Source organism: Dipteris shenzhenensis, chromosome 9 (genome assembly GCF_047967505.1).
Source record: "Dipteris shenzhenensis isolate YYH24624 ecotype China chromosome 9, Dip_SZ_1.0, whole genome shotgun sequence".
Classification (NCBI taxonomy): domain Eukaryota; kingdom Viridiplantae; phylum Streptophyta; class Polypodiopsida; order Gleicheniales; family Dipteridaceae; genus Dipteris; species Dipteris shenzhenensis.
This window is the reverse complement of record NC_141604.1, coordinates 40,061,770-40,069,712: the sequence shown is the minus strand read 5'-3', so window position 1 is coordinate 40,069,712 and position 7,943 is coordinate 40,061,770.

Genomic DNA, 7,943 nt, shown 5'->3' with positions numbered 1-7,943 from the left:
CAAGGGTGATGACCTTTGGACTCACCAATGGGCCCACAACATTCCAACGATTAATGATCACTGCATTTAAGGAATACCTGAGGAATTTTTTAGAATTTTTCCTGGATGATGGGACAATCATATTAAGTATCTAAGATTTGTGTTCGAAAGATGCCATCTCTATAGAATTTTCCTCAATTCTTTGAAGTGCCAATTTTGGGTGAAATATGGGGTAATACTTGGACACCTAGTGTCCAAAAATGGGATCTCCAATGATTATAACAAAATCAAAGTAATTTTGGAGTTACCCCACCCACCAATGCAAAGGGCATGCAACGGTTCACCAGGCTACTATCGTAGATTTATTTATAATTATGTAAAGATTGCTCACCCTCTGTACAAATTGTTGATTATATTCCATTGGACAAAAGAATGTTAATTTTCCTATAAGATCCTAAAATTGGCTTGGCATCAACCCCTTTCCACGATTGCCCAATCGGGCTTAGAGTTTCATGTCCACATTGACGCCTCAAAATTTGTGATAGGGTGCATGCTGGCACAACTTGGTGAGTTTAATTTGGATTATCCCATATGCTTCGCTAGTCGACAGTTGAACAATGTCGGAATGAATTACACCACCACTAAATGGGAAGGCTTGGACATGGTATATGCACTCAAAAAGTTTAGGCATTACTTGTTAGCAAACAAGTTTGTCTTCTTTATTGATCACTAGGCCCTCCTCTACTTAGTCAATAAACCATGCACAACGTGTATTATTACCCGATGGATGCTTATCCTTTTGGAATTTGATTTTACGGGAGCAGTCAGAAAGGGATGTACGCACTTCATGGTGAATCACATGTCCCGGATCCCTAATGGTGGTGAGCTGGTGATAATCGGAGTGGAAGACGATCTCCCAGATGTCCCACTATTCTTAGTGGATCTAGTTCCTGAATGGGCAAGGGAAATCGAACACTTCGTAAAATGGTTTTCCCCAAGACAAAGCACTGAATAAGGATAGGGCTAGAAAGCTTATCAAGGATGTAGCCCCATACGAACTGATAGCCAGACAACTCTATCGGACAGGGAAGTATGGCATTATGTGCCAATGTGTCTGAGAAGATGAATCATGGGAGTACTAGAGGAAGCTCATTCAAGCATCATTGGTAGCCACTTCGCTGGTGAACTTATAACTCGCAAGGTATTACAGATCACAAGGTATTACAGGCTAGGTTATGGTGGCCAACACTATTCGCAAATGCAGCTGAGTTCGTCAAGTGCTATGACCCATGCCAACGTGTCTCCATACCTCATAACTACGATTGCATGCCATTGATCGGAGTCTTGTGCTAGCTATAATCTAATCTCCTACGACATGTGCACACAATCCCTGACCTTCAAGGTAACCCTGGAACCCACACTAATTATGGTTCATGCCGTAAATGGTAAAATTTCCTCCCGTTATCGAATATGTCAAGATTCTTGTCAATTAACAACCATTGTGTGGCAAGTGAATTTTATGTGAAGCCAGTAGGTGCCATGGATGAATAGGTAAATTTAGGGAGAACATGGTGTTGGATAGTCAACTACCAAATTGACTGGCAAGAATGAACAACGACCCTAACCAATGTTGGCCGCACCTCGATAATCTCGATCGATGCCAAAACATCAACTACGTCATCCTCTAAAGATAGAAAGGCAAAAGAGCAGCCGATGGACTCCGAGGTTCCACAAGTTGTCCCACTGTAGCCACACTCAAGAAGGAGGCCATTCCAACTCCAACACCATCATAGACACATAAACAAAAGTTCTTCTACTGGCTACCGAAGGGCTCACACACTGGTGCCTATTACTAGGTTCCATCCATAAAAAGCAAGGATACAATTTAGGCTTCCCATTCTCCTATCACATCCACAAAAAATAAAGTTGCATGCTAAAAAAGAAACAGAACAAATGTACGCCAACAAACGAAATGTCATGCGAGCTATTCCATATGGATACCAAAGCAATTATTGGAAACCCAGGGTTTCTATGAGGGTAACACCTTAATATGGGTGCCCAAGGCATACCTTAAATCATTTTTGGCCCAAACCCTAGCAGTCACGCAAGAACCTGCCTCTCAAAGAGAGTTAGTAGTACAAGAACCTACTATTGGGGACACAACAGTTAGTATAGCAAGGGTGAAGCCACAGTACACACCCTTGTACCCCTGAGTAATTATGCTACAAGAAGTGGTGAGATGAATAGTGGCAAAAACACAAGAACCTATCCTTAAAACAAGGGTAGTAACACAAGAACCTGATGCACACTAGGTAACATCGAGGCTCGATGGGTTCTGAGGCACCTTGCCCCACAATTAGCTTCCACATCAACAGTCGCAAAAGTAACTCACACAATGAATCCACCAGAACCTACCGCCGCTAATTCTATAACACTAATATCTAAGGCACACATCACATCTTTGGTCGAGTCACCTAAGGACCAATGGTTCACATTTAGTAGAATCAGATTAAGCAATTGTCTTCTACACTGACATTTACCAGAAGTCAGATTAAGCAATTGTCTTTTACAACTCACATTCCTCACTTCTATGCTAAACTCCACGCAGTGCTCTAGTCAATGGAAGCCAATTCTAGTGAACATGCAACACCCCTTCTATAGGCTTCCCATGTACTCTTCACAGACGCACTCAGCAAATATGCTGCCTAGAGAGATGCGAGGTATTTCCAGACCTAACGCTCCTAGTTCACCTTCTATGAATAAAAGTCCACGTGAAAATAGCAATTCTAAGTCTTAGGTGAGAATAGACCAAGATCATGTCAGTCTTCAGCTCCCATAGTTGACCCACCACTCCGTAACAATTAGTCCATCGCAGCTAGATGATTAGGCTTCATGTGTCCACTTGCACTTCAATCATTAAGTCAATCAAATGCCAACACATGGCCATAGTCAAACTGATCACTTTTCTTCAATCGTGATTGTCCACACCATATCACTTGAACACTCCACGCACCCAAGTGAAGTCCCTTAAAATGTCCCACCATCAAAATCATTACTAGAGTCTTCAAGCTGAGTCGTTGCTATAACCTTAACGCAGTGAGACAACTGATCCAGCCACTGTGCTAAAAATAAGGCTTACCTGTTGCTTTAATAAAGCTGCTCTAAAAATAAATCCAATCGCTGCTTGAAAAATAATGCCAGTCGATCGTCGTTGCACTAAAAGTAATGCTTACACACTACTTTAATAACGCCAATCACTACCATGACTAATGCCATCCGTTGCTGCTATGCTATGGTTAAAGCACCTACCTTTAACGCATCAACATACCATCCCATTATAGCTAGCTGCTACTATAATAATGCTTACCCAATACTTTAATAATGCCAATATTGCTACCATATCCCTAGATTAACGCCAGTCGTCGTCGCTGTGCTATTTGGCGAAAGCCACCTGTTGCTTTACCAAATGCCCTATATAAACACCATGCCTCAGTTTTAGAATCTCACTTTCTATCATACTGAAACTTTGTCATATTTTTTTTGAAATTCTCACAACTTTTGAAAGCCCCCAAAACCACACATGCTCACCATTTTCATACATGTCCACCATCTCCTCCCACTCCATATCCACTCACGATCTCTTCTCTATCGAGACAAACTCACTGAAGTCATATCCACTCTCCCGCACTCAATAACCCCCTCCTCCTCCCGCACAATCTCTTTGAGAGTGCTCTCAACGGAAGCAAGAATGAAAGAGGGAGAGAGAGAAACAGAGAGCCACACAAGTTTTGGTGGGTGCAGAACCACCCTAATCTTCTTTTTCATTCATTTATATATGTGTTTGAGTATTGTAAATAACCGGAGTAAAGGCACAGTGACCCTTAACCCCCACAACCTCCCACTAAAAGGATAATGTGCCTTTAAGGGAGAACAATCAGTGAGCATACTATCCAATGCCCATCAATACACGACAATACTCAAACCGTTGACTAGGTAGACTCTTCGTCAACATATCTGCAGGGTTATCATCTGTATGAACCTTGATAAGCTCTATGCACTTGTCCTCAAGTATCTCCCTGATGAAATGGTACCTGACCTCAATGTGTTTGGTCTTTGCATGAAAGACCGGATTTCGTGCTAGCTGAATAGCACTCATGGAATCACTATGCAATGTCGGTATACCTGTATGAATCCCCAAATCTCCCATTGGTCAATCAAGCCATATAGCCTCCTTGCAACCCTCTGTGGCTACAACATACTCAGCCTCTGTGGTAGACAAAGCAGTGCACTTCTGTGCGCGAGACATCCACGACATTGCACCACCTGCAAATGTGAACACATAAACAGGAGTGGATCTCCTACTATCCACATGCCCTGCATAGTCTGAATCTGTGTACCCAAGTACACGCATGTATCCTCTACCAAAGCAGATGCACATCTCCTTGGTACCCTTCATGTACCTCATGATGCACTTAACTGCCTCCCAATGCCTCTTTCCTGGATTAGCCATATATCGGCTAACAATTCCCATTGCAAATGCAATGTCTGGTCTAGTAGCTATCATAGCATACATAAGACTCCCAACTGCTGATGCCTAAGGCTATTATCCTTAGCCCTTTTAGTGTAGAGGCAGTGATCAATTTCACTCCTTCTAAAACCCTGGGACTGAATGAAAGCATCAAACTTCTGATACCATTCTCTAGGCACTTGCTTAAGACCATAAAGACTCTTCTTTAGCTTGCAAACTAAATGCTCTTTGCCCTTTTCTTCAAAGCCTTCCGGCTGCACCATGTAAATTTCCTCATGCAAATCCCCATGCAAGAAAGTTGTCTTGACATCCATCTGCATAAGCTCCATATCCTCTGATGCCACTAGTCCAAGCATGTATCTAAGTGTGGTCATCTTCACAACCAGAGAGAATATCTCATCAAAGTCCACACCCTTCTCTTGCTTGAACCCTTTAGCGACCAAATGGGCCTTGTACCTAGGCACATCATCACCTGTGACCTTCATTTTGTAGACCCATTTACATGGCAATGCTTTCTTTCCATGTGGCAAAGAAACCAAGTCCCAAGTCTATAGGCCATTGAAGTGGGGAAAAAGCTCGAACAAGAACTCTTCCAGACACAGGAAGCCCTGGCAATAGAAAGGTTAAAGATAGACGGTCTCCAAGCTGACTATGATGCATTGTAGCAACATGTAGAACTCGAGCAACAGAAACATGCATTGGTATTGGTGGGAAAAGAGGCACTGGAGTTATAGGTAGTACAATAGGCTGCTCTAATTAGACAATTCTAGGTGGCTGCTCAACAAAGAGAACACCAAGTCTAGGCCTTACAAGTGGCCCTCTCCTCTAGTACGAGACTAGGATTCCATCCACGATAGGCTACTGGAAATCCCGAGCATCTATTCTTTGCTTCACACCATGAACCGTTCTCAAGACGTACGCTTATTTCTTTCACACACTCACGACTACACTACTCCCCCATGGTATAGATTTTGCAAACACACACACCTTGCACGACCTCAATGAGGCCTTCTACAACTTCATAATAGAAGCACATCCACTCCTAGTAATGGCCTACTTCCACGAAGACTTAGTTTTGGAAGAGGACATGGATATCATGACCCTATGCTATCACCCAATTGTATATAGTTTTATGGTATGGTGCAGAGTGCTTAGAGACTCCACAAATTATCTTATGACTATGCCATTACTAGAGCTAGTCAAACCTATCGCCCTCGAAGATGTTCCCTGCAATCCTGAAATAATTCAGTGCAGTCTGGAATGGATGCAGGCATGCAGTCACAATGAAGCCGAAGCAAGCGAGCGGTATCCACCAACCGGCATTAGTATTCTTTCAACAATATCATGAATGCTCTACAAAATATGCTTCAGAACTGGCTTTGATGATTCTCATGTAGCCTACCCCACGGAAGTCCAGGACCAAGATATGGACTTGGCTTGGAACCTTTTTTCATTCGCCCCACCTCCACCTTCTCCCTCACATCCAAATACAGCACCAGGCACCGGGCATAGGTCCCCAAGCTCCGCCATCATAGGCACCCATGCAAGCACAAGCACTACCACTTAGCCTTCCACCTTACAGCAAGAAGCAAGTGATATGTAAGGGCAACCAGCCGATGGAGAATGACAAGAAGACATGGGTACCAAGCACTAGTATAATGTTCTCAAACCTATGCTCTTATCATATATTGAAGGACCATATGAAGAAGAACTACAAGAGGGAGTCACACAGCAGCCGCCAGAAGAATAGGACCATTAACAAATGGAAAGGGAAGTTGTAAAGCTTTCATCTTTCTTGGAAAGACATCATGGAGGTGAGGGCACTAATAGAACTCATTCAGCATAGCTTTCACAAGTGGTAGTGAGAACATGCTAGGCATACTCGAGGGGGCTATACCCCTGGCCAAATTATAAGTTAGTACCCCATGAAGATATTGATACCGAAATCCAACCTCAATGGCACATGCAATTTTTAAAGCATGTAACTTTTTAGACAACATATTGCTACGCGGACTTGAATGACAAATTGACCCAACATTTATGCCCCTAAGTTGCCGCTAGAGTTGGCCTGACTTTGAAAAGATGCGCCATGCAGATCCAAATATAGCATATAATTTTTTGCGCTTTGATTTCCCTAAAGTTGGCTCTTCCCTAGCTTGGAAGAGTTCAACTCAACATTTGCATCATTACTAGATCTAGCCATTGTAGCCACAATGCATTTTTCTTGCATGTTGATCATTTTACTAAGGGATTTGCTAGCCCAAGCTTTGCCAGACAAGGAGCACCACCAGCAGCGATTGCAAGTGAAAATCAAATTCAATCTGAACAAGGGCCCTTCATTCTCTCAATCCATGTTTGGAGGTGAAATCCTTGTATGTTTATAGTACAAGAACCGGTCCCCAGAGAGGGAACATGCAATTACAATATAAAAAAATCTCATTGCGTGTGGCGCACATGCGCACACACATGCACATGCGCGCTCACGCACATGTATGCATGCACATGTGTGCGGGCGCACACGCACACACACACATTTTTGGGGGTGAAATCCTATAATGTTTATATTACAATAAGCAGTTCCAAAGAGGGAACATGCAATTACAATATCAAAAGATCTCGTTGTAAGACAAGTAAACAAAGGAATCTATGGATGACCACATAGACCACCATAGATAGATTGCTGGAGTGATATTGGAAGTAGTGAAACTCGAAAAAAGTAGAACCTCCAAATAATCTCTGATTTTTGTATTTTCGCAGAGTTTAGAGTCCCTAGTATCAAACCCAAATGAAAAAAAGATCAAACTCATGCCTCCGCGGTGGGTAAATACCAAAAAGCCAAAAAAACATACCAAAGCAAGTGGTAGGAGACCGGTCTCACAGACACTACTATAGAAAGGAGAAAGTCATGAGTCATTGGGCACGTGCAGAGAAAGTGGAGCAAGGATTGCCTTGGAGCTAGACATCTCTAACAAACAATAGGAGCAATATGTCTATGTGCTAGGAGTTGGCCAAACGAAATAATTGCAAGCATCACCTACCATAGAAAACTTGGCTGAAGAGGGAGTTTGTTGGACCAAAGCTGCTACAATCTTTTATGCCATCACTTGGCACTACAATTCATAGACCAAATCTAGTTTCCAAGATATGACACAGACACACACGCACACACACACACAGGGTTTTGTGGGAGTGACCCCCGCACTAATAAAATCTGACATGTTCTCCTTTAATTTTTTTAAAAAGTTGGTTTTATCTTAGTATGTTCTCATTAAATGTCTTATTGATAAATGAAAAGCATGCTTTTTCAAGGTTTGTTAGCATTGCCCCGCTAGCGGTAGGCTATAGTAGCCATTTAGGTACTCGACTAAAGCAGAAGTGATTTTAACCTTAGAAAAGTGGAGTTTCCTCCACTCGACTGACCCCTTGTCTCCCTATC